The sequence below is a fragment of the Cryptotermes secundus genome, unplaced genomic scaffold (genome assembly GCF_002891405.2).
Source record: "Cryptotermes secundus unplaced genomic scaffold, Csec_1.0 scaffold248, whole genome shotgun sequence".
NCBI lineage: Eukaryota > Metazoa > Arthropoda > Insecta > Blattodea > Kalotermitidae > Cryptotermes > Cryptotermes secundus.
This window is the reverse complement of record NW_019737984.1, coordinates 225,031-250,729: the sequence shown is the minus strand read 5'-3', so window position 1 is coordinate 250,729 and position 25,699 is coordinate 225,031. Positions and strand designations below refer to the sequence as shown.

Here is a 25,699-nt window from a genome sequence, read left to right as displayed (position 1 = left end):
TTGTGTTAGGTAGCGGTCTCGTGATCGGCTGATCCCCCGTCCAAGGAGTCTTACCGATTGTCTTAAATTAAGAAACTGAAGTGAAACGACGCGTTTCACGGATGCCCTATGCTCCAAGTGGTAGCAGCATGAATACAAGAAGAATATATTAATAGGTTTTTAATGCATTTTCGTGGAACCGGGATAGCGTAGTCTGTAAAGAGACTGGCTACGGGCTGGACGACCGAGGGGTTAGAGTTCTAGTCCTGGTAGGGTCAAGAATTTTCTTGTCCACGTCGTCCCGAGCGGCTCTGCGGTCCACCCAGTCTCCTACCCAATGGGTACCTCGGGCCCTTTCCCCGAGGGTAAAGCGGCAGGGTCGTAAAGGTGACCACTCACCTCCAACTAGTGCTGAGGTCAAGAAAACGTGGATCCATACATTCACTCCTCCATACGCCTTCATGGCCTAGTGCTTGATTAGTTAATCAGAGGAACAACTTTACTTTACCTTATGATGCATGTTCTACGGAATGTAGAAGGCTGTACTGTGTGGGACAAGGAGTGGCACGAGGTCACAACTGGAAATGAGGAAGTTGGACCCACAAACACACGGAAGGAAGACACATTGGCTGGAACATCTACAGAGTGTGCATTCAGAAAGGACTCCCAAGCAAATTCTATATTGTGAACCGGTAGGAAAACTTGATCCAGGAAGGCCAAGAAGGAGATGGAATGATTTTTGTGGAAGGAACTGGCTAACAAACAACCTTTGCAGATGATTATCCAACCAAGGTGGTTCACATGGGCAAAACATATGATAAACAGGCCTTGTTCTAAACTGGAAGTAAATAGTAACTCGTGGATTTCCAAAGTGGCTCCATCCTGATAGAAATGTATAGGCATTTCTTATAGCCCTGAGCATGTCACATCTCTCACCGAGCAGACTTTGTAGCAAAAAGTGTCAGACTTGTATTTCTGAGGCCCTGGGTTCTAGTCTTGGCGAGGACATCAGCTATTTCGAAGTCTCTTCAGATAAAGCCAGGATATAGCTCCTTGATTTCGCCGCCGCCACTTCCTTTCTAATCCTTTGAAATGCATTATTCAACAAAATAATTTTTCGTTATAATGTAACTGTCTTGAAGCAAAGGACACAAAAGCAAACTTCTCACCCTCTATAGTTCCATTAGAACAATAATAGTCCGCGTAGAGCAAGCCCTGTAAGTCATGAAACTGCATAAGCCCGTTGCGTTCTCTGTCTTGGGGTCCAAATGCTATCCTAAGGGCACAGCACTCAGACGAAAGTTTCGCATCTATAGAACAGCATCAGAAGTTTCGTATTTCAGTAGTTTTATTGTGGTTCAAATAGTAAACAGGATAATAAGAGGACTATTATCATCTGGGATATAACGTCGTATTTTTTTCCTGTGGCGCTACAGCCCCAATTTGGGCCTAGGCCTACCTCCATGAAACTCTCCGTTTCGCTTCGGTTTACTAGATCTTACACATACTGTAGGGCTCCTTGGGCGAGTGATCAGCTCGCCGCAAGGCCTCTACCTGTACACAAACACAGAAAAACGCACACAAACATCCATGCCCTCAGTGGGATTCGAACCCACGATCCCGGCTTCCGAGCGAGCGAAGACAGTGCATGCCTTAGACCGCTCGGCCACCGTGACCGGCATAACGTCGTATAGTCCTTTAGAAGTCAGTTGAAGTTTCGGAGGAACATATCGCCTACATCTTCATGGTCGAAAAATAAACCGAGCAGTGTATTAGCGTGAAACAAGGTGGCAAAGCGACATGTTCCTCCGAAACGTCGGCCGAATAACAGCAGACTAAATGTCGTTATATCCCAGAAGATAGTACTGTTCATAACCACCGCTGTGACAACCTCAAATCATACGGGATTTTAAGAGACTCTGAATTAAGCGGCATTAAGCAGAATCTGCTCTTAACTCATTGACTGAAACGGAAAATGTCATTTGTACGGACCAGGTACAGATTCGGGTTTAAATCCGGTGAAGTGACGTCCTGACATGAATACAGCGTTATCCCTGCTTCATATTGTCATCTTGCTCAAGACATGCTCTGACCCTATGTGTCTGCTGTCTTTGTGCAGTACTGTACAGACATTTGTATGGAGATCAGATAAAACAGACCCCGAACAATCAATTCATAATTCATTTATCAGTAATTTTAAATATTGTCCTGTCACGGAAAGAGAACAGCGTTCCATAGTGAAGAGATGTTCATTTGGAGAGATTATATCTGTTGAGTGTCGTGACATGGTTGTAACTGTAGATTTCAACTTCGGTTTGAGGTCATAATGAGGGAAAGGTCACTGTGCTTGTAGCACTACCGTTGTGCGTTTGTTGCCCCTTCATAACTTTACTGTCGGATTGCCTGTTAGCTTCACATGGTTCCTTTGAACAGTCTGTTTTCCCTGAAGTATTGTCATTTTGTTATAACTTCATACTTTGTTACTGTCACATATGTCAATATAACTCAGATCAGCTGACACACTGCTTGCCTCGGCACATATGGTAAAATCACGTCTTGTCAGCGGCAAAACCAATGCCAGAATACTTAGAGTATTAGTAACTCAACGTCACCATGAAATATTCATTGTGAGATCGAGAAACAGTTAAGAATGGAATGCATATTGGAAAATAAAGTTTTGTCATTACTTTTTTATTCTGAATAAAAATGGCAGGTCTCAATCCCATAATATCTTGATCCACAATCGAGGATACGTGCATCTCTTTCTCTTCTCTTCTGTGTATTACAATTATTTATATTATAATTTACGATATAGGCTGTTATTAGTTTGCGTTCCCCAATAGTCATATAGGCTGCGGCATTGACTTTTATCAAGTTTAGTTTTGGAGCTTCAGGTCTGTCTCCCGTTATGTTATTGCAGTCTCTCTGCATCTGTAAGCCGATCACAGTGACCGAGTGATCTAAGGAATGAAATGTCTTCGCCCTCTCGAACACTGGAATCGTGGGTTCGAATCCCACTTAAGGCATGGATGTTTGCTTTTATTCTGTGTTTGTGTTGTTCTGTATGTAGGTAGCGGCCTTGAGACGGGCTGGTTCCCCGTCCAGAGAGTCCTAACTGATGTGAAACGAAGCGTTTCGCGGATGCCTTATGCTCCAAGTGGGAGCAACAAGAACAGACAGACAGACAGATGCGTCTGTAACAAAGAAGCCCATAACCGAAACAAATTTTTGGAGGTGTATTGTAATTTCTGACAGGGCCGGCGCTGTTAATACCGAGAAGAACCGCCGCTTACAGTTCGCAACCGATCAACTTTGTCAAAACTTCGTCACACTACATGAACAAAGTTCCCAGACAGTGACATGAAAATCATCATTGGTTTTGTAACCCTTAAGAGCGGGTTTATTTACCTTGCTGAATAAGACGTTTACATGAATACCAGTTAAACACAACGATATGAACAAAACAGCAATACATATTTTAATTTATCAAAAATCCACCAAGGGGGTTGTCAAATTTGCCGCCTCATGGCGGTTCGCCTGTACTGCGCTGTCCCTGGTTTTTGAATGCCAAGAGATTTCTATTATTTATAACAACTACAATAAATTGAATAGCTGTGAACTCACGTGAGTTTCCAACGGGTTTCCTCTTCGTCGCTTCTAATGAATCAGTATCAGAGGATGTTGCATAGTTCGGGACTTCAACCCTGAACGTTTATTGGTTTAGGTCTTAGAACAATTTCCATTCATGTTCTTAATTTGTGATACCTCGACATTTAAAGACATTACACGCAAATCTGTTATTACGAACAAACAATATGTAATTACCTGTAATGTAACGGTAGAAATTTAAATCCCGTTTATGCAATATACAAATTATTGTCGAGTTTTCCATGGCCTATAATTTTCAAACCGGAAACAACAAAATAAAACTGCTTAGGGAACACAGAAGTGTAACTAAAAAAAAAATCGGTAAAGCTGTACGTGCCACATTGATGACTGGGAGAAAACATGACGTCATGTCCGAAAATGGCGACCGTTTAAGAGAAAGCAGTGCGCGTACTTTGGTTTTGCGGAACGAGGTCCGTTATCAAAATGCAGCGTCGTTACAGAACTCAATATGGAAAAGATCCACCTTCAGATAATGCTATCTGACGTTGGTTAGAGCAATTTCAAGAGGCCGGTAGTGTTCTGCATCGAGAAGGAGCTGGAAGACCGAGCGCTTCGCAGGAAGATGTTCGAATCCAGGAAACGTTTCTCGAAGCCCACAAACTAGACAACTAGACGAGCTTCTTTGCAGTTAGGTATACCACAAACGACTGTTTAGAGGGTTCTTCATTCTACAGATGATGAAAATTTTTGGATTACACTTTAATATTCCCTAAACAGTTTCATTTTGTTATTTCCGGCTTCAAAATTATAGGACACAGAAACCCCGACAATAATTTAGAATCACCTTACATATTCCGGTTTACACGGCGTATGTACAGTATGTATGTCATGTATCATCATAGCACATACAGTGTTTGGAAGGTTTCAGAGTCGTCTTTACGACGTGAAATTTTGGACTGGTACGTTGGAACTTTCCTTTTTGTCATGCTTTCACTTGTTATAATTGCACTTCATGACGAGCGAGAATTATTCATATTTAAATTTACAGCATTATTGTTAGCCTACAAAAATTGCTGGAATATCATGACCAAAATAGGAATTTGTTTAATGGAAAATGGTAGAAATTGTCGTGTATTAATGCGTTATGACAACTGAATCCTAAAAGATATACGGTGCAACGTAAAGGCCGAGCCGGTGAGGCATTCTCGCTTACAAAAATGAAGTATGCTCTTGTGATGCTAATGCCTTCCTTTTCCTACGGGCATTCTAGTCCATTTGTCGACAGTCGATGTCGCTTCGGAATATTAATCAATTGTCTCAGGTAAATACCGAAATAAAGCCGGAAGTAAGCTGTGCTTGAATTGAATTATTTGATTTCAACGCACTGGAACGCATCCAGCAGAAGTGTTCAGCTCTATGTTTTAATCATCTCTTTCGACATGTTCATTACAGCTATGCTGTGCTTTAGCGCAGTTAAAGTTTCACGGCTTACGTAGCAGGCGATATCACCTTGGTGTGGTCTCCCTTATTCAAGTTTACCTTGGTTTTCAGTTCTGTCCTCTGTACAAAAATGTTGCTCTCCGAGCTCCTGATCGGTATATCAGAGACTTTTCGATGTCTGCTATTCCAGTAAAAGTTGTCCTGCTAGATACACTTCAGACATTAATGTTGTTTCTTTCGGCGCTGACGTGCTTGGAACGAAAATTATTTCCCGTAGTTATATTTTATACTAGTACTTTCTAAAGTGTTAAAATATTTATATTACTCAGTATGAACATATATATATATATATATTCATACACACACACACACACACACACACCGTATATACGTGTATATTCCCCAGCGCTTAATGGTTAGCATGAATTTTTTGTTGCTGTCCAAATGATAAAAGTTGCCTTGTTTTCTATTTTGTCTGTGCATTTCTTTTTCGGTCGATCACAGTGGCCGCGCCGTCTAAGACATGAACCCTCTTCGCTCCCTCGAATGCTAGGATCGTGGGTTCGAATCCCACTCAAGGCATAGATGTCTGTGCTGTTTTATTCTGTGATTTTGTGGTCATATGTAGGTATCGGCACTGCGACGGGCTGATCCCCCGTCCAAGGAGTTCTACCGGCTGTGTATAAGATTAAGAAACTAAAAAAGCGGCCAACGTCCAAAGGGCTGTAGGACCATAGAGAAAGAGAAATATGAAATGTCTTTTTCTCGTTTGATTCCTTCCTTTTCGCGTGCTCACTTTATAATTCACCTTGCGGCGAATTTACGTAAGCACGTAAATAAGTAAAGAAATGTATTATTATTATTATTATTATTGTCATCGTTCATTTTGTTCCAGGTGAGTGTGCAGTGTTACTTATTGGCACGTGCAGCGTAAGCAACGCAGATATGCAACAATAACAAACGTGTAAGTGCAAATGAAATTGTTTTGTCACTTCTGTGCAACTCTGTATCCTCTCCAATGACTGTGATAATTGTAATAATGATTTGTTTGATATCATTATCCCTCTAAAGCGATGGTGACATTAATTATTAACTCGCGTTTTATTTTATCGTATTTAATCTCGCAGTGTTATAATACAGGAGTGCCCGAGGGTGCACAGTACTGCGAATCTGCATTCAGTAGTCAGTATAAAGATAAACAAAAAGTTAGTGATTTCCTTTTGGCAGATGTTGACGATCTTGCTGCTTTATAAATACCTCCATTCCTCTTCCTTTGTTTATGAGAAAGTTTCTTTTGTTGTTTCATTCGATTTTGATTTATGTTTCTTGTTACGTTTAAATTGTGAGTCAGTATTTTTAGGTACTGCGATTGATAGTGGAAAACATTGCAGCTGTGTTTTTTGTGGGACTTGCATTCTAGTTTATGTCTACTTAAATTCAAGTGGGTGCAGATATTAAAGCCCTGCCATTTGTTTTAATTAGAATTAAAGTTAATCACTCTCCGATTAAGAAACTGTAGTTGATGCTGCATTAAAGGGGGAAGCTAGCGTTCTCAGTATTCAGTGGTATACAGTTCTGCATTCAGCATGTTAACGGCACCACGAAACTTTAAATGTAATCAGACCATCGTTATCAGGATATCTGAAATTCGAGCTGAAATCGTAATTGAACTTGATAGTCTAAACCTGCTTCCTATTTTGAGGCTTGCATGCTGGTTCAGTGTTGATTCCATGTCTGCTGTTGAGCCATTGCAGGGTCTATATGTGGGCAGAGGTGTAGATGTGCATCAAGTACTTCCGAAACGTCGGCAACGATGCTCACATCCATATATGCAGATACCTAAGAGCAGAGTCAACAGTAATCAAGATAAACTTAATAAAGAACGAACATTAACATACAAGGATTAGAGACCGTACCGATCCTAACACGATCTGTTTACAATCCTGAGCTACTTACACGCGTCATATCTTTACAACTCTTGCTTCCACTTTGGAGTACAGGGCTGATTTTTCAGTTTCTTGATCATTTCACAGACGGTAGGACTCCACGGACGAGTGATCAGCCCGTCGCAAGGCCTCTACCTAAACGCAGACAGCACAAACGCAGAATAAACGCACACACACACGCACACCAAACATCCATGATTTGTGTGGGATTCCTAGCGCGCGAAGACAGTACATGCCTTAGACCACTCGGCTACCGTGACCGGCCTGCTTACAACTTTTCTTTTCTCCTTGGCACTATAGCCCCAGTGGGCTTAGGCCTGCCTCCATGAACTTCTTCGTTCACTTCGGTTTTTCTAGATCTTACACATTCGGTAGGACTCCTTGGGCGGGTGATCAGCTCGTCGCAAGTCCTCTACCTGTACACAAACACAGAAAAACGCAAACAACCATCCATGCCCTGAGTGAGATTCGAACCCACGATCCCGGCTTCCGAGCGAGCGAAGACAGTGCATGCCTTAGACCGCTCGGCTACCTTGACCGGTTTGCTTACAACTTACGTTACTGATATTCATATTAATGTTTTCCTACCACCTCCATCTCGATCTTTCAAGTGAACGTTTTCTAAAAGTTTTTCCATCAATATTCTGTCTATATTTCGTGTCCACATCCAAGTCCATTCTAACCTCCAGATCTCACTATCCAAAAGAACATTATGTCATCTGTAAAACAAAAAGCTGTTCCAGAACAGTAAATCAAACTGTGGGTGGTGTACAGGTAGGATCTCGTCTTCTAGTCAGCTTATCATAAGCTCAGAATAATACAGTTCACTACTGAATATGTTCGGATGTGCGGTAGCGTCGTAATTGGTTGAGGCACTATGCTACAAGCCGGAAGATCGCGGGTCCGATTCCCGATGAGGTCACTGGATTTTTCAGTTGACCCAATCCTTCCAGCCGCACTATGGCCCTGGGGCCGACACAGCCTCTAACAGAAATGAGTACCAGGTACCTTTCTGGGGGTAAAGGGCGGCCGGCGCCTGTACCTGACATCCTCACCTCCATCTGTGAGCCGATTGTCTACAAGACGGGACCCTCGACGTTTCACAGTCCTATGGGCCACCACGGCCTGTTACATGGCCTGGGGGAAGTATTTTCTGACGAAGCAGCATCTCATATGTCAGGCAATGGAAATAGGCATCTGCTGAGTTTGGAAATATAGTCCATCCAGAACATGCAAGAGATAGGTATCTTGAGGTGCTATAAAATTATGCTTTTCCACAGGTAACGTCATCATTGTGCAACATGGCTTACGATTTTTTCAGTCCAGTTTCTGAATAAGTGGGATAGGACCTAGCGGAGGCCCGATTTCGTGGTCCCGTCGTTCACTGATTTCAGGCTGTCATTAGTATCGTCATTTCGTTGGTTATGTAAAGGGCTGATTTTGCTGAAGCGTGACGTCACCAAAACAGTTAAAAGGGAGAATACCGGAGCAATAGGTACAGCTCAAGGAAGGCGCACTCAGTTACAGGTTGGATAAATCTAGCTACAGACGGAGAAAATATGGAAATGGCACGCCCCTCTCCAAAATAATCTCTTATTTGCGAGACATAGGTTGTTATATTATTGCATCTCTTCCCATTCGAAAGCTTTTAATATAAAAATTTCAATTCCGGAAGTTTTGTGTAAAAATTTAAGAAGTTTCGCCGAATGTTGCACTTCCTGAAAAAGGCATAGGTTTCGAAAACGGGATCTGAAAGTCAGATAATAGGTTTTGCAGTTATATTAATTACCGGTGACCTTTCTACTCGTCCTAAAGTCCATCGGGAATAAATATGGCTTGTCATGCTATGTTAGGTGCTCAAATAATTGTACAAAGGGACCTTCTGTCAGATGTGTGGACACCACGATCAGACGTAATATGATAGTCCTGAAAAGTATAACAAAAGAAATTGGGCTTTGTGTGTTGCGGTATGTCTGAATGGAATGCTCTCCCTGAAGGGGCCGTATGCTTAAGGATTGGTTCACCCGAGACCAAGCAGAGGAATAATTAAATTTGTATTATTATTCTGTACAGCAGAGATATGCCTGGAATGAGAACATACTATTTATCGAAATGCAGCACTAATTGAACTTTTTGTTTCGACATTGCTCGTTCAAAGGAACGTGCCGCTGGCGAATGCTATTTCCCATGAAGACGTAGACCCACGTTTTCTTCACCTCGACACTAGTTGGAGGTGAGTGGTCAGCTTCACGCCCCGGCCGTTTTACCCCCGGGGCCAGAGCTTCCGGTACCAATTGGGTAGGCTGTGTGGGCCCCAGAGCCGGTCTGGACGACATGGAGAAATGAAAATTACTGCTCCGACCCCTTAGTCGTCCAGCCCGTAGCCAGTCGCTATACCGACTGAGCTACCCCGGCTCCTACTGTATATGGGTAAAAGCTAAAGCTATCCCTGTAACAGGCCATGAAGGCCTATAGGGTTGTGAGACGTCGAGGCTCCCACATGGCGGCAAGTTTGTCAGCCTTACACGCCGGCCGCCCTTTACCCTCCAGGAAGATTCCTGTATATGGGACATACTTTAAATAAAATGGTCATTTCAGTTGTACCATCATAGTGATCGTAGCAACATCGCTTAATACAAAAGCTTACAAAAGTAACTGGAAGCCACTGCCTGCTATTTCATAGGAGGAGTGTGCTTGAAACATTACCTTGAGACCAGTTGATGTCATTTTGTTTTGGAACGAAATAAGAGTTTGTAGCATCCTATACTTTGCTTTTGCCTTTCTCTAGTGACCTACATGATCAAAGTGGCAAGGGACCGCATCGAGTGTGTCGTTTCTTTATTCTCTTATTTCTTATTATTTTTTAATGTAACGGTTCAGCCAGTTTTCTAATAGTGTGATGCGTTGAAGGAGACATTTACCTTTAACATCAGCATTACTTCTTAGCGAACATGTTGCGTAACGGGTTGTTGTAGGCCAGGCAAGTCCAACGCGTCGATCACGGGATGATCTTTGGTCGATCTCATAGGCCTATGAGGAAATTATACGTGAAAAGCATGTAAATTCACTTGTAATATAATATGATTATATTCAGATTTTGAAAGGAAAATACGTATGAAAGTAGTCTGTACTTTCAGTGTTAAAAAAAAGTGACGCTCTCCCTTTAACAGGCCATGGAGGCCCATACGGTTGTGAGACGTTGAGGGTCCCGCACTATTTAGACAATCGGCTCAAAGATGGCCGTAAGTTTGTCAGCCTTACGCACCGGCCGCTCTTTACTCCCCAGGAAAATTATTTAATTAATTCCTGGTACTCATTTCTGTTAGAGGCTGAGTCGACCCCAGGGCTATATTGCGGCCGGAAGGATTAGGTCAATTGGAAAAAATCCAAACTTTCAATGTATGTTGCTTTTATAACAAACATCATGTGACGTGTTATTTTCACCAACATTTTTGCTTAGAGCGAGGTACGACCATAGGAGGGGGTGGTAGATCACTGGCAGTTTAGACACTAAAACGTCGATCATAATCTGTTTGAAGCTGGACATGCTTGTTGTAGGCTAACGGGCCAATAGAAAAGTATTAATTATGAATACGAAGGGCTCAGTAGCAGTTCCTGATATCGTGGAGTTTTGTGAAAGCAGCCGTATTTTCATATGACCATTTTAGTTTCTAGATTTCACGCAAATTACGTGTTGTCATGTGGTTCTTGGGCCGAATATTGAGGTCGAGAATGTTAATAGTTTTCGTCTTTACACCTGGAGAATATCGAATTTCGTTTTCAGATAATTCACGATCGCAGTCAGCACTTTCGTTACTAATTCATCATAAGCGTATGCGATATAAATTAAATTGAGAAGAGTCTCCGCGGCCATCTTTATGCTCAGATAGTCAAACTAGAATGAAAATTACTAGTCACACATCAATTATGCAAATGCAATTAAGCGTTTTCGTCTACAGAAACGTATGTTGTTCAGTGGATATTCTTGCCTGTGAGGCGTCTTCCACGGTGTTTGGCCTGTTACACACTTTCCTGTTTACGCCTGTCATCCTCGGGGAAACGAGTGGAGATTTCCGGTTAACCATGATGTATGGTAGGCATCGATCGTAGAGGAATAGAAAGTCACTGTTAAATGCTGAAGTCGCTCTAGCAAGATCCGCTTACTAACCTACTTGGCTGCAAGAGCTTAAGAATTTCAGATTTAATACAAGCACTTTACGAAAGAAACAATATGGCAGTATCATATGTTAGTCTTAAAAGACACAATAGGAATATGATTTGTAGAGTAAGACGTACCACGTCAGTAAATGGGAGAGGGTGAAGTACGTAGAGCTATCCCTGTAACAGGCCGTCGAGGCCTATAGGGTTGTGAGACGTCGAGACTCCAACATTTTCTATACACTTGTCTCACAGTTGGCCCTTTACCCCCACGAAAGGGACACGCCATAGCTCAAGCGGTTAGTTGCTGGCTTCCCACCACGGCGACCCGGATTCGATCCCAGGTCTGGTCAAGTGGGATTTGTGGTGGACAAAGTGGCGCTGGGGCTGGTTTTCTCCGACTACTTCGGTTTCCCCTGCCAATCTTCATTCCACCAATTTCTCCACACTCACCCTCACCTATCATCTGTGGCTGGTACAATAGGCCAGAAGTGGCCGCAGTATAAGAGACTTAGTCCCACCCCACTAGCAATAAAAAAAGACGAAGGTGGGTAGACAATATTAAAATAAATTTTATGTAGGATGCGATGGTATAGATTGGATTGATCTGTCTTAGGACAGGAACCAGTGGAGGGCTCTTGTTAACACGATAATGAACCTTCGGTTTCCACGAAATGCTGGAAGTTCTTGAGTAGCTGCACAACTGGCAGCTTCTGAAGAAAGGCTCATCTCCATGAGTGAGTGAATAACACAATAGGTCGGATGGGTAACATTGTTAGAATGTTTGTTTGTTAAACTGTTTATATCCCAATTAATATTCTGACGAGATTCAAAGTTTAATTGTAGTAAATAAAAACTTTCATGCTTGATCATGACGGATATGGGACGCATTATATTCACATATGTCACTCTTACAATTGTATTTTTTTTGTGTGAAATTAAGTGTAATGACAAGACAAGATGTACTTCTGTGGCACAGGAGAACGGCAGAATACAATACAGTGTACAGTAACATTAGGAGCCTCTCTACACTTCAGCTTACCGACAACTTGAATATGCAAGCAGCGGAGCGTGCTGAACAGTACTGTCTTCTGTTGAAAATGCATAACGCCGTGTAGTTCGTTGAAACTCAATCGACGTTTCGAAGGAACGTGTCGCCTCCGTCTTCAGGGTCGAAGAATAAGCCAAGCAGGCTTTGCTTGGTACTTGCTTTCATTCAGGTTTCTTGTTTGTCTTATTCTTCGACCATGAAGATAGAGGCGACATGTTTCTCCGAAACGTTGTTTCAACTTCAGCGGACTGCATGGCGTTACATGCCAGAAACCATCGCTGTGAGAACCTGAAATCCTACACAGCAGAGCTTACTTGGTTCCTCCAATACCTGCACTCGGAGAGTCATACCTCGTAGATCATTTATGTCAGTGTTTTCGGCATGAATTGCGAAAATGTTTAATGTTTTTAAAACCGGCAACTTAATACTCGTATACAATTTAATAGAAAATTATGTGTGAAACGGCCCTGAAGATAGATAACTTGCCAAAACATATTTATTGATTAAGTTTGCGTATTGTATCAGATTGGCTCTTACTGAACCGAATGTGCGTTACATTTGGTTATGAAACCCACACCCACACTTATTTATTCTTATTTACATACATACATATATATATAGAGAGAGAGAGAGTCTGGGCAGCTCAGTCGGTATAGTGACGAGCTACTGGCTGGACGGATGTGGTTCGATTCCCGTCAGTGCAAGATTTTTGTCTTCTGCATAGCGTGAAGACCGACTCTTGGGTTCATCCAGTCTCATATCCAGTGCGTACTCGGGCTCCTTTTCTCCGGAGTGGGGGGTAGAGCGGCAGGAGCATGAAGCTGACCACTCACCACCATCTAGTGCCGAAGTCAAAAAAAAGATGGAGCTAACCTCCACTCCCCCATGTGTCTTCATAGCATAGTGTTTCAGTAATTAAGCACAAGGACAACATCACGTTTCTATATATTATATAGATGGATGGACATAGATATGAGCAAACAATTGTTACTATATATTGTATTCTCTCTGATCTTGTCAGTAAAGATGTTGTTTTAATTTTAGTTGGAAGAGGAACTGATAGGACAGACTTTAATGTGCTTAATAACATATCAGTTTCGTTAAAATGTAGACCTATATATTTACTGAATATTTATTAAGTATTAGCTGATGCGATGTTTTCTGTAGTTTTATATCTCGAAACTTGTTCTTCTCTGCATAACTTCGTCTCTTTTTCGTTTTATTTCCATTCGCGTTTGAAGGACCCATTCTATGCATGTGTATATATACACTGCCTAATCTTTGTCTTTCTGCCTCCCATTTTCTTTGTGTTCTGAACATGTCAACGTCCATAAAGTATTTTCTTTTTATTAGTCAGTACCGTAGGCTACAAAAAGTATATTTAATGCTTGTTCCTGTGGATAGTGTAGAGCCATGTATAAATATCTTTATGGGCCTGGTCCTATCTTTAAATTCATCTTTATATTTTCCGAAGTTGTATATCATCAGTAACTGTCATATTATTTCGAGTCCTCCCCCCCCCCCCCCCATGTACATTGTTTATCATCGTTACACCTGCCTCTCTAGTTTTTATTTTTACCTGTAGACAGTTATGATTTAAATTTATTGTAGGTCTACACATTTAAATATGAGGAGAGATTTAGGAATGCTGTAATGAGAATCAGTAGATAAAATAAGGTAAAGGTATTCCTGTCCTTAACCAATTAAGAACTACGCCATGAAGGCGTATGGAGTAGTGGATGTATAGATCCACATTTTCGTGACTTCGGCACTAACTGGAGGTGAGTTGTCAGCTTCACGCCCCTGCCGCTTTACCTCCGGGAAAATCGGCACACATGGGATAGGAGGCTGGGTGGGCCTCAGAGCCGGTCTGGACGATGTGGAGAAGAGAAAATTCTTGACCATACGAGGACTCGAACTCCGATTCCTCGGTCGTCCAGCCCGTAGCGCAGCCGCTATACCGACTGAGCTATCCCGGCTCACACAGATAAGAAAGAAACTGAATCTTATTTATTGAGTTTCCTTTGTTCCTGCATTCATAAGGACTGACCCGTGATATGGGTTGAATTATTAGCATTACAGTTTTGTTTACGAGATGTTCCTGGTTCGAGTCTCGACCTGGAGTTTTGCAGTCATTTCACAGGATTTTAGTGGCGTTGTTTGATCTATCCAGAGGTATGAACGGATATTATTGTAAAAGAGATCACTGCACTTTGTTCCCCAATTTATATAATTCGCAACCATCCTCCCACTGAGAAGGCACTGCTAAATAGACAGTGAAGCAAACAGTAAGAGGCAGCCGTAATATACTGTCAGTTCCAAGCTACAGAAATAAATTCACAAAATTTAATTCGATTGTGGTGCAACAAGGATGGTGACTTACTGGGTGTTAAGAGGTGTAGAGGGAAACTTGAACAATCCTCCTACGGTAACTTTCGCGGAGCTTTTGAGACGGGACAGATGTCTAGCGTGAAGTATCATTGATTTTAATGCCCTGAAATTTATCCATGGGAAATGCTACTTAGAATGACATCTATTGTTTATGGATGTCATACGAATTCATTAAACTGATATGTCTGTTAGCTGAATGTGTAATTATTATTTATGTGGATTTCGATAGCTAGATAAACAGTAATTTATAAAAGTAAGAAGTTTAGACTTACTGAAAATGATAAAATATTAATAAACATTCGTAATTTAACATACGTTAATGTTTATTTTTATTTGTTTACTCTCTTGGGGCCCACTCAGCCACCTACCAAATGATCACCGGGGGTCTCTTTTCCGGGGATTGAGCTACAAGGGGGCAGGAAGCTGAATACTTACCTCCATCTAGTGCCGAGGTCAAGAAAGGTGGAGCTACACCTCCACTCCCCGTATGTTTCTAACTTTAGTTAAAGACAGTATGAAAATGTGAATAAGGAGCGATACGTCGCGTTGAATGCATAGTTCTCACTAATAGTAAGCTTCAAGTTAAAGTTATAATTTATATAAGGAAATACGGCTTAGGTCTAGAAAACCGAACTTAACGGCCGTGGGAATTCGTTGCTCTGGCCACGCGACACCCTCTATCCGCTAAAGTTGGCACTAAATTCACCGACAAACCACGGTCACTCGGTCGATATAGTTCGCTTGCGGACTCAAGCCACGAAGTTTAGTTTTATATTCCAGACGTCTCTGTTCACAGCAGTGAAACAAAATCGTAGAATTCTTTAAAACGGATTGTCACTGTTTCATTAAAGTCGGTGGCACTATAGACACCGGCCGGTCGCAGTAGCCGAGCGGCTTAAGGCATGAACTTTCTTCGCTCGCTCGGACGCCAGGATCGTGGGTTCGAACCCCATTCAGGACATGAATGTTTGGTGTGTATATGCATTTATTCTATGTTAATGTTGTCCTGTGCTAGGTAACGGCCTTATGACGGGCTGATCACCCGTCCAAGGAGACATACCGTCTGTGAAAAATGATTACGGAACTGAATAAGAGTCTTGGGCCAGAAGATCTATTGAACAAAATGAGACACACAGCTTAGCATTAATATGGTTAATTACTTAATAAATTTCAGTTTTCTCTGTGCACTATTAAAATTAAATAAAGCAAATGGCTTGACCACTAAAATTAGTTGATATGATGCGTATCTTCAAGGACATGCGACCTTAAACGTGTTATCATTTTCTGCAAAAGAAATAATCCGCGAACATCAGAGCTGTTCTACAAATTCATTTCGTTTGTCGTAAAAGGTCCTCGAGAATTCAGACACTGATGATGTAAGCAGTATATTCCGGAAACTAGTACCGGCTTACAAGTCTACACCGCAGTGTCGTAACACAGACAATATAATTTTCACCGCCATGAAACCCCCGGATCTCCAGCACTGAGATTAGCTCGTGAATTCTGTGTAGGGAAACAATCACCTGGGAAACAAACGAAATTCGCAAGTGTACGCTGTAGACAATGTTTTGGAGTAGGTTGTACTTCAAGTTACTGTTGTGTTGGGACCTCGCCATAGCTCAAGCGGTTAGTCGCAGCTGCCCGGGTTCGAGGCCTGGTCAGATTATGTGGGACTTATGGTGGACAAAATGGCGCTGGGGCGGGTTTTCTTCATTCCACCAAATTCTTCATCATAAACACCCGGGGCAGGCTACAATAGGCCAGATAGTGACCACAGTACCAAGTTGACTCGGTCTCACCCCACCCCAAGAAACCAAGAAAAACTACTATGTTAATTATTATGCTTTACAGCTATCCAGAAATGCTTTACGAGGCGGTCATAGGGGCTGCGGGTTCTGTGATAGGATTTTTATGACTTTTATGTTTGGAGAGTTTCTTGGGGGGTCTTTTCGTCAGATTTGTAGCCGAGCTGCTGCTTCATGTTTGAGAATGAATTAAAATTCTGTGCTCAAACAACTGATGTACTAACACGACAAATATTTCAGATGAAAGTTGCTGTATTGAACTTCTTATGGTAAATACTTCATGCCGTTCTGTGTATTTCGTTCATATGTAGGCCATAAGTGACAGTATGCAACTCAGCTGAACTCTTTGAAGCCTAAAATTGAAGTAAATAGTAAAAAGAAAAAAAAAATTAAAGCTATCCCTGTACCAGGCCGTGAAGGCCCATAGGGTTGTGAGACGTTGAGGGTCCCACATTATCTAGACAATCGGCTCAAAGATGGCGGTAAGGTTGTCAACCTTACGCGCCGGCCGCGCTTTACTCCCAGGAAAATTAGTTAATTAATTCCTGGTACTCATTTCTTTTAGAGACTGAGTAAACCTCAGGGCTTTAAAAAAATCAGTTTCTACCTCACGGAAAGAATCCTGCGCCCCCCCCCCCCATTTTTTGAGAGAGTCTCTTTAATGTTGTATGGGGAATTATCTCTGTTTATTCTGAGAATCATGCGGAACCCATAAGTACACCCTGTGAGCAAAATGCGTAGGGTCTCAATACTAACGCTGGTGTAACCGTTGTGCTTTAACAGCTAAAAGGAAGTCAGTGCATGCATTATAAGCTTCCTCTTCTTTTTTCTTTTCTTTCTTTCTCTTTTTCCCTCAGTGAGTTTCGTAATTGTGTACCTCGGGTCTCGGACCCGAGAATGACTGCGCTGGCGAGACCATAAGCAATTGTAAACGACAGACCCGTTCTCCAGTCAGAGACGTTGTTACATAAGGATTATAACCGCAAGTGTGTAGTTGAAAAAAATACTGGTCGTGGGTCTCAAGGGGCTTGATCCCAAGACGAACTGATTGGCGGTAACCCGGCTGTCGTAAGGTAACTGACTCTGACGCCAACTGAATATGGCACCGAATATACAGAAGTTCAGTGTTCAGGCTTCTCGATGACGGCAAAGTCGTACAGAGACACGAAAATCGGACATTTCTCAATCGTGGAGTGCATATGTAAATCAGGAGGGAGCCATGTTTTTCTCTCCGCATCGTTACAACAAGCATATTCCTGGGTTTTGTATTACTTAACTACGCCTTATTGTCTACAGATTATGTAGCTGTAACGTCGAATGAGCTGTAGAGGTAATCAGATGAAGTCAGTATGACCATCTTGTCGATACATGTTCTGTAGCGATCTGACGATGGTGTATAACACTTGTGATTATTGGGTTTTTGAACTTTGTCTGCCGTCCGGTATTCTGAAAAACCTGACGTTTCGGAAACTGGATCTACATCCGACCTCAGTTGAGGGTGTGGAATATACGTACCTGCTTTGTTGAGTCCGTTAGAAAGAGCTGGACCAGTGATTAAGGTTACGTCTTTCTGACGGACCCAGCACCCACACCCTCACCTGAAGACAGAAGCAGATCCACTTTCCGAAACGTTGTGTCCCTATAGTACTGGACTGTGAGCAGAGCCCCAACACCCAGTAATTCCGAGTCTGACAAATGTTTCTGGGTCCATATGCAGACTGAGAGAACTGAAGAAATCATATGAAGACCTCAGTAGGAATACAGGGACATGGTCTCTTTCTGAATAGATGTGAGACGCATAGTAACTGAACTTAGAGCTGAACGGTAATGTGTCATTCTCTCACAGCAGCTGTCTTTCTCGTACAACCAGTTCTTAAGTTTAATTTAATGCTAGACTGGAAAAATAAATCAGGCGTTTTAAGCCTTCCATTTACTTTCTGGCCCATCACAATGGCCGCCCGGTTTGAGGCATGAACTGTCTTCGCCCGCTCAAACACTGGGATCGTGGGTTCGAATCTCAATTAAGGCATGGGTGTCTGTGTGTATTTATTCTGTATTTGTGCTGTCCTGTATGAAGGTAGCGGCCTTTCGACGGGCTGTTTTCTCGTCCAAGGAGTCCTACCGACTGTGTAAAAAGATTAAGATACTGAAAAAGCAACCAAAGTTCAACAAAGGGCAGTAGGACCACAGATGGATGAGTGAATGTACGTTCTGCGTTCCTGTACTTCAAAATTCGAATATAAAGTGTTTCCTTCCGCTAATCAACCTTTGAAGTTTCGAGATGCACATTTAAAGCAACTTATGTTTGTGGGAAATTAAAGAAACATGCAGTAACTTTGTCTGGTAGTTCGTATCCTCCAGTATAAGTTGAAGTCCATCAGCACCTTGTTTACGCAACTTAGGGGAAAATAGGTCCTATGAAAGTATACAGATATACTGGGTGTTTCGGACTTTGTCCATCGTCCAGATTCTAAATAACTAAGAAAAAACGTTTCAGAAACTGGATCTGATTCCGTCCTTGGGTGAGGGAAAACACCTACACTGTTGGGTCCCTTAGAAATATTTACTTCATTGATGACGCTAGTAGAGGACACTATTAGTTTTCACTGTTTCTCCTTTCTGTTCCATGCTTTGGGGTTCATGGACTTGGTTATTAGTTTGGTTTCGTGGCATAAATTTCTACCTCCCTATCTATCCTGGTTCCACGCATGTGCGTGCTTGGAACAATTTTTGATGTATATTTTTCCTGTTAACTCTCATGGACTTAGCCTGGTCTTAGGTGTTTATAGCCTTAGTGTTTTGTAACAAAAAGAAATGTCATGAACCCCAGTCGGTGCTCGAACCCAAGACAGACAGACTGATTGACCGTCAGTCACAATTTGACTTGGACTTTGACATCGGTTGTCCCGTGCTTGAGGCTATCTCTTTCTAAGGGACCCAACAGAGTAGGTGTCTTCCCTCACCTGAGGACGGAAACAGATCCAGATTCCGAAACGTTGTGTTCTTTCTTAGTTATATAGAATCCGGACGATGGACAAAGTCCGAAACCCCAGTATCTCTGTGTGTTATACACCATTGTGAGAACCGTATAGTATCTACCTATCAGGGTATGTTTGAATTTCACATCGATGTATAGTATTGGAAGCATGTTGAAAATGGGATCAGGTAGGTTTTGCGGTGATGACATGACGTTCTGCCTCACTATCTGGCGGTGATGTACCTTCGTTTCTACAGGAGACGATGTATAGCAGGCCCTTGCGATTCTCCGTCGAAGTTCTTGTTCTTCCTCTCCCTGCAGGGACTGTTGTACCTTATCCTTAGTCTGCATTTCCACGAGTGTTTGTGGAGCGTCCTAGCGACCCATTGACTTAAATGGAGCTGTTTCCACGCAACTGATCAGCGGTACGCTAAGATGCGCCACGCTCTCGGAGAAAGAGCCTTACAGCAAAGACTTTCTTCCTCCACCTTTCCGTGTAGGAAGTTGTAAGAAACTGGATTAGACAGTGTAGGACATCGCTGTTTGAAATAATTCTTCCTCTTGGCCGTGTTTTAGTTAACCATTCTCTGATGCGAGGCCAAAAAAACATCCATTGCTATTGGCAGGAACAGAAAATAAAGATAAAAGAGACACAGAACCGATAGAGAGAGAGAGAGTAAATGCATCATTACTTATTCAGTACGCGTCGTTGAGATATATTTTCACTTCATATACTTGGCCAGGGAACAGACAATGAATTTTAATAGGCGCATTAAGGTTTTTAGAGCTACGAGAGTCCGGGAATAATAAAAAAAGGAGGAGAGAACGGGCCTGAAGTGGAGTTCGTTTTGTTCAAGGTACCCACCCCCGCTTCCCTCACCTCGACCTTTCCCCCACTAAGCATTCTGCTACTCTTAAGAGTCCTCAGAAACGTTTATACGTTCTTCAGCATGTTCAGGCTCCCTGTATCCAGTGGTTCGTTCCTTTTGATATGATCGTGTGTCATGGAGTAAGTTTAATTTCCCATCGCTTTTGTTGACCGACATTATCGAGCTGATGTTCCCGGTAATGAACTCTGGTGCTAGTGAATTTTAAACGAACGCATAAATCACAAAGTACCTAATATAATCACTAGTTTTCTGTCACCGTCTTTCAAAATAGGACTGTATCAGGGTGTATATAAAGTGCTAGACGTGCAACACCTCCTCCTTGAGCGAACCCAAGAAAGAGTTGTAGTTGTGAAGGCTCCCAGAACCATCAGGCAGTAAAATTAGATCATGAGTCCCGTGAGACTTGGAACCAAGAAGCATTATGCTGGCGAGGACCAACAGCAATTTACCAGTCAGTCTGGTGCAAAAAACATAGCGCCTACACAGAAAGTCCGACCCCTCGTCGAAAAGTAAAACAAAAATCTTGATCACAGATCTCAAGGAGACATGAAGCCAAAAATGACTGTGCTGGTGAGGACCAGCAGCAGTTGAACCGACGGACTGGCCGCCTCCCTTTCGAAGATCAGGTGATTAATATTTTTGTGATTGAATTTTGTTGTACCAGGAAAATTTGATGCTGAAGAAGGCCTGCAAACCACTTGAACACGTGACTTGATTACTTGGCAGCTAACAGTAAGAACTCGTTTTTAATGGACTTACATTGGTGGTGATGAGAACTGCGCCAGTGTTGTGAGTGGGAGGCACCTGCTATGAGTCCCCCAGGTATAGCACTTTTACGCAGTTATTTTGTAAATTATTTACTTATTCGCCTGCAGATTAAACTTTAAGCATTTATTTATTTACTTTAACGACCCATCTAAAAAAGCTTAATGTCAGCTTCACCTTATAAGATTTGGTACATGAAACAGGAACTTCGAAGAAACTTACCATTAACACGAAGGGTTGTATAATTATATGGACCTTCGGTTATTTAGTTCCCACCCACCATCTATCTATCTATCTATCTATCTATCTATCTATCTATCTATCTATCTACGGCTGTACAGTTCTTCTGTTGGACCTTGGCCGTTTTTTCGGTTTCTTATACAGAGTCGGTAGGACTCCTTGGACGGGGGATCAGCGGATCGCAAGGCCGCTACCTACACACAGAATGAACTCACACATACATCCATGCCTTGATTGGGATTCGTGTCCACGATCCCAGCGTTCGAGTGAGGGATGATTGTTCATGTCGCGCGGCCACTGTGATCGGCAGGTTCTCACCCACCGTCACCCGAAATCCAGTGGTACTAACGTTAAAATGTCGTATACCGTAAGTCTAATTTGTACAATATTACGAATATATGCACGTGATCTTTCATGCAGAAGTAATGAGAAAAGCTGAGATTGCGTAGTGCAGTTGCACTTCAGTGGTTGCCCAGGAGTTATTCCCGGCCGGGAGCCTCGCCCTCACAGTAACGTTTTGGGCCTACTAGTTACGATGATATTATTATATCATCATCATCATCATCATCATCATCATGACGTTTTGGGCCTACTAATTACGATGATATTATTATATCATCATCATGACGTTCGTACCGAACGGTTAGATTTTTGCTTCGTATTCCGTGAGTTCAAGCTGGATATTTGGCCCGCTGACCTGCTACTCTAATTCTGGGATTCGAAAGTCAACTGACGTTTCGGAGGAACATTCAACCCTGAAGATGGAGGCGATATGTTCCTCCGAAACTTCGGTTGACTTTCAACGGACTACACGGAATTATAACTTCCGCTGTGAGAACCTCGAATCCTACTAATTGACATAGCTCGTCGTTTTTCCGTTTTCCAGTGAATTCTGTGGTAATATATGTAGCACGTTATGTTTCACAATGTCTTTTTTTTTCATTCTTTCCTATTCTTCTTTGATAATCATCGTGTATAGTGCCGAGATCGAGAATGGTGGAGCTATACCTCCGCTTCCCAACACGTCTTCATGGCATAGCGCTTAATTAAGCACAGGTACAACTTTACCCTTTACCGTGTCATTTGGCGCTCAAATCTGTGCAGTTGATGAAATGTTGCTGAATGCCAGTAATTATATTTTACCGTGTCATTGCAAACCTTTGGGTCTCTACAAGTCACACGCTGTTTGTAAACGTTACGTTTGTCCACTCGATCTTGCGTGCCGATAGATGCCATTAAATTGAAATGTAATTTGAAAGTAGTAATTTGCATTTACAAATTAATTAATTCCATGTTGAGCTGCAAACAACTTGAACACCTGGCTCCATTACTTTGAAACTATGCTGTTACGTAAATGCTTATCCGAACAGTTCCAGTCTTGTGAGTGGGAGGCGGCTGCTCTGAGGCCTCCAGGAGTACCGCTTCTGCGCATGCGTATAGTATATGCGCCTTATACACGTATGCGATGAATATTCTCATGTGATGTGAACATTCGTACATAGCTCAAACCAAAAGACGCCGATGGAACTGGCTCAGGGTGTCTGTTAGGGCGACAGCACACCAACTGCGTCAAGACAAGCATCAAGACATGAGACAAAAGACGCAGTCTTGCTTCATTCGTGATTCGTCAGCGTGAAGCTGACGTCAGCATCATGCCTCAGACCGGTGTGCGGCGGTTTTCATAATCTCATTCATTTCAACTGTGCTCTTTTTTTTTTGCGACATGTCACAGACATTGTGCCTTGACTGTTACATGCCTTGACGCATGCCGGTGTGCGACCTACCTTATTCGTCTGTCGCGGTTTTACTCATCTCCAGACCGATTGTCTTAATGTTCTCTTTGCGCGAGCGCATACTGGGGAAGATGCCTCATCCACTTGTCCAGGCATTTTCATCTCTGTAACTACTTAACATGTTTCACCGAAATGTAGTCCTCTGTGCCTGCAATGAATGTCGTGTAAAATTCAGGTCGCTTCTTATCAGCCAATGCTTCGCTTAACACGAAGCCAGAATTGAAGTAAAGCTCTATCGAGATTTCAGGCATTGTTGGCGATGAGGAGCTACGTATGTGGTGGTCTTCTCGGTTATGACGCCGTTTCCGCTGAAGAAAGAAGCGGTATATCTCTCCGAAACAAACCACACGATGTCATAACCGAGAAGTCATTAATACCATAATTGGTTTGTTACTGAATACGCCTGAAAGAGCCGGGGTGGTACAGTCGAATTAGTGACGGGTACGAGATTCGATTTTGGGCAGGGGACAGATTTTTTCCCGTCTGGGACCCACCCAACCTCCTTTTCATTGGGCACCGGGGCCTCTTCCCCCGGATGGCAAAACGACAGGTGCATGAAGCTGACTACTCACCTCCGACTAGTGCCAAGGTCAAGCATGACGGAGCTATACTTCCACTGCTCCATATATCTTCATGACGTGATGCTAGTTAATTATACACAAGGACAACTTTACTTTCACCTTGCTTAATACATTTTGATGTTTTCTGTTCACAAAATATTTGACAGAAAGTTCATACTGAACTTTAGTTCCTGCATCTTGATGGATGTTAGTAATGTAATTATAATTACACTTTTATCCGTCACCATAATCATTTGTATCATATATAACATTATAAAAACATTTATTTATTATCACAGTACTACAACATGTTTCGGGGATACGTGGTAGCGTAGTTGGTTGAGGCACTATGCTACAAGCCGGAAGGTCGCCGGATCGAATTCCTATAAGGTGTACTTTTTCAATTGACCTAATCCTCACAGCCACACTATGACCCTGAGGTAGACTCAACTTGTAACAGAAATGAGTACCAGGAATATTCCTGGGGGTAAAGGGCGGCCGGCGTGTAAGGCTGACAACCTTACTGCCATCTGTGAGCCGATTGTCTAGAAAATGTGGGAGCCTCAACGTCTCACAACCCTATGGGCCTCTACGGCCTGTTACAGGGATAGATTTACTTTACAACATGTTTCAGCCTCATAGACCGTTATCAGGTGGTCATAATTTACAAATACAATATAGAGTTCCAAAAATGGAAATGCTATTATAATTAATTAGAATTTTGTTCCAGTGTGACAGCACCGTTATTAATATGACAGGTTGTTAATATTACGTATATGTAATTAAAATTACAATTTGGAAACTAAGGAAAGTTTTTTCCGTGTTGCAATTTCCGCACCACTTGTATTAGCAGCCGCACTCCACTCCAAGACCCAACCCAACAATATAGGGACATCTGATGCAAGCAATATTCTTCTAAGTATATACATTTGTGGTACGGAAATTGCAACATGTCGTCATTTGTGTGAGTGTGACTATATATATGGGGTTTGGATTGGTAAATGGATTTACTGGACACTTACAGATCGTAGCTACAAGTAACTATAGTGCTGCCGCTAATTCACACACTCTGCAGTTCACTGCAGTACACATTAAGTCTTCTCAGTCTGCTGTGCCTTCACCAGTGGACATTCCCCTGCTACCGGACTCACGTCCTCACAGACTGGCGGCCATCTCACACCAACCTCCTAATCTTCTACCTGGCGTCTCAAGAATCTCTTCTAATGACAGCTGGCCCTCGTTATATAGCCCAGGCACGGACCGCACAAAGAACACATCTTCCAACAGCAATTCCGTTACGCGCGTGTCGGTTGCGGCCATTACATAGCAACGGCCATTTTTCGGAGCCATTACTTAGCAACCGCTATTGTATAGCTGCTTATTTCGCGGCCGTTATCCAGCAATGGGCCTACACGTACCTTTATTTTAGTTATATATAATATTAGCTGCCGATCATAGTGGCCGCGCGGCCTAAGACATGAAGTGTCTTCGCTCGCTCGAATGCTGGGATCGTAGGTTCGAATTCCACTCGAGGCATGGATGATTGTATGCGTTTATTCTGTGTTTCTGCTGTTTGTGTAGGTAGCGGCTTTGCGACGGCCTGGTCACCGGTCCAAGGGAGTCCTACCGTCTGTGTAAAAAAGATTACGAAACTGAAGAAGAGGCCTGGGCCCAACAAAGGCTGTAGTGCCATTGATGAATGAATGAAATAATATTAACAACCATTGCCGGTTTAATGACGGCATTCTAAAATTACCTCCAATTATCAATTAATATTAATACCATTACCATTTTTGTAATTTTAGATTTTATTTGTAAATTATGACCACCTGGAAATGATGTAAAGGACTGAAACCTACTGTGGTACTATACAAAATAACTTATTAACAAGTGATCTCTTGTGGTGACGGATATAAATACAATAATAATTAAGCTTCTTAATATTAACATTAGCTAGAAGTGATGATGTTTTTTTACTCCAATTTTTTAGTTTATGGTAAGAGGAAAACGGTTTCAGTATTTTCTAGTATTTTATATCAGTTTCCGTTCTTAAATTAACTCGCAAGTCTTGCTGGCCTCGTACTCCCCACCACTA

General features: G+C 42.4%; 1 long non-coding RNA gene across 1 annotated transcript in view; it reads left to right on the top strand.

Moving 5' to 3' along the window:
- Positions 1-25,699, top strand: part of LOC117282803 — a 245,706-nt gene that overhangs the window by 47,522 nt on the left and 172,485 nt on the right. The window contains exon 2 of the long non-coding RNA XR_004513684.1: positions 5,924-5,992. This is a non-coding gene — a long non-coding RNA (uncharacterized LOC117282803). The remainder of the gene's footprint in view (positions 1-5,923; positions 5,993-25,699) is intronic.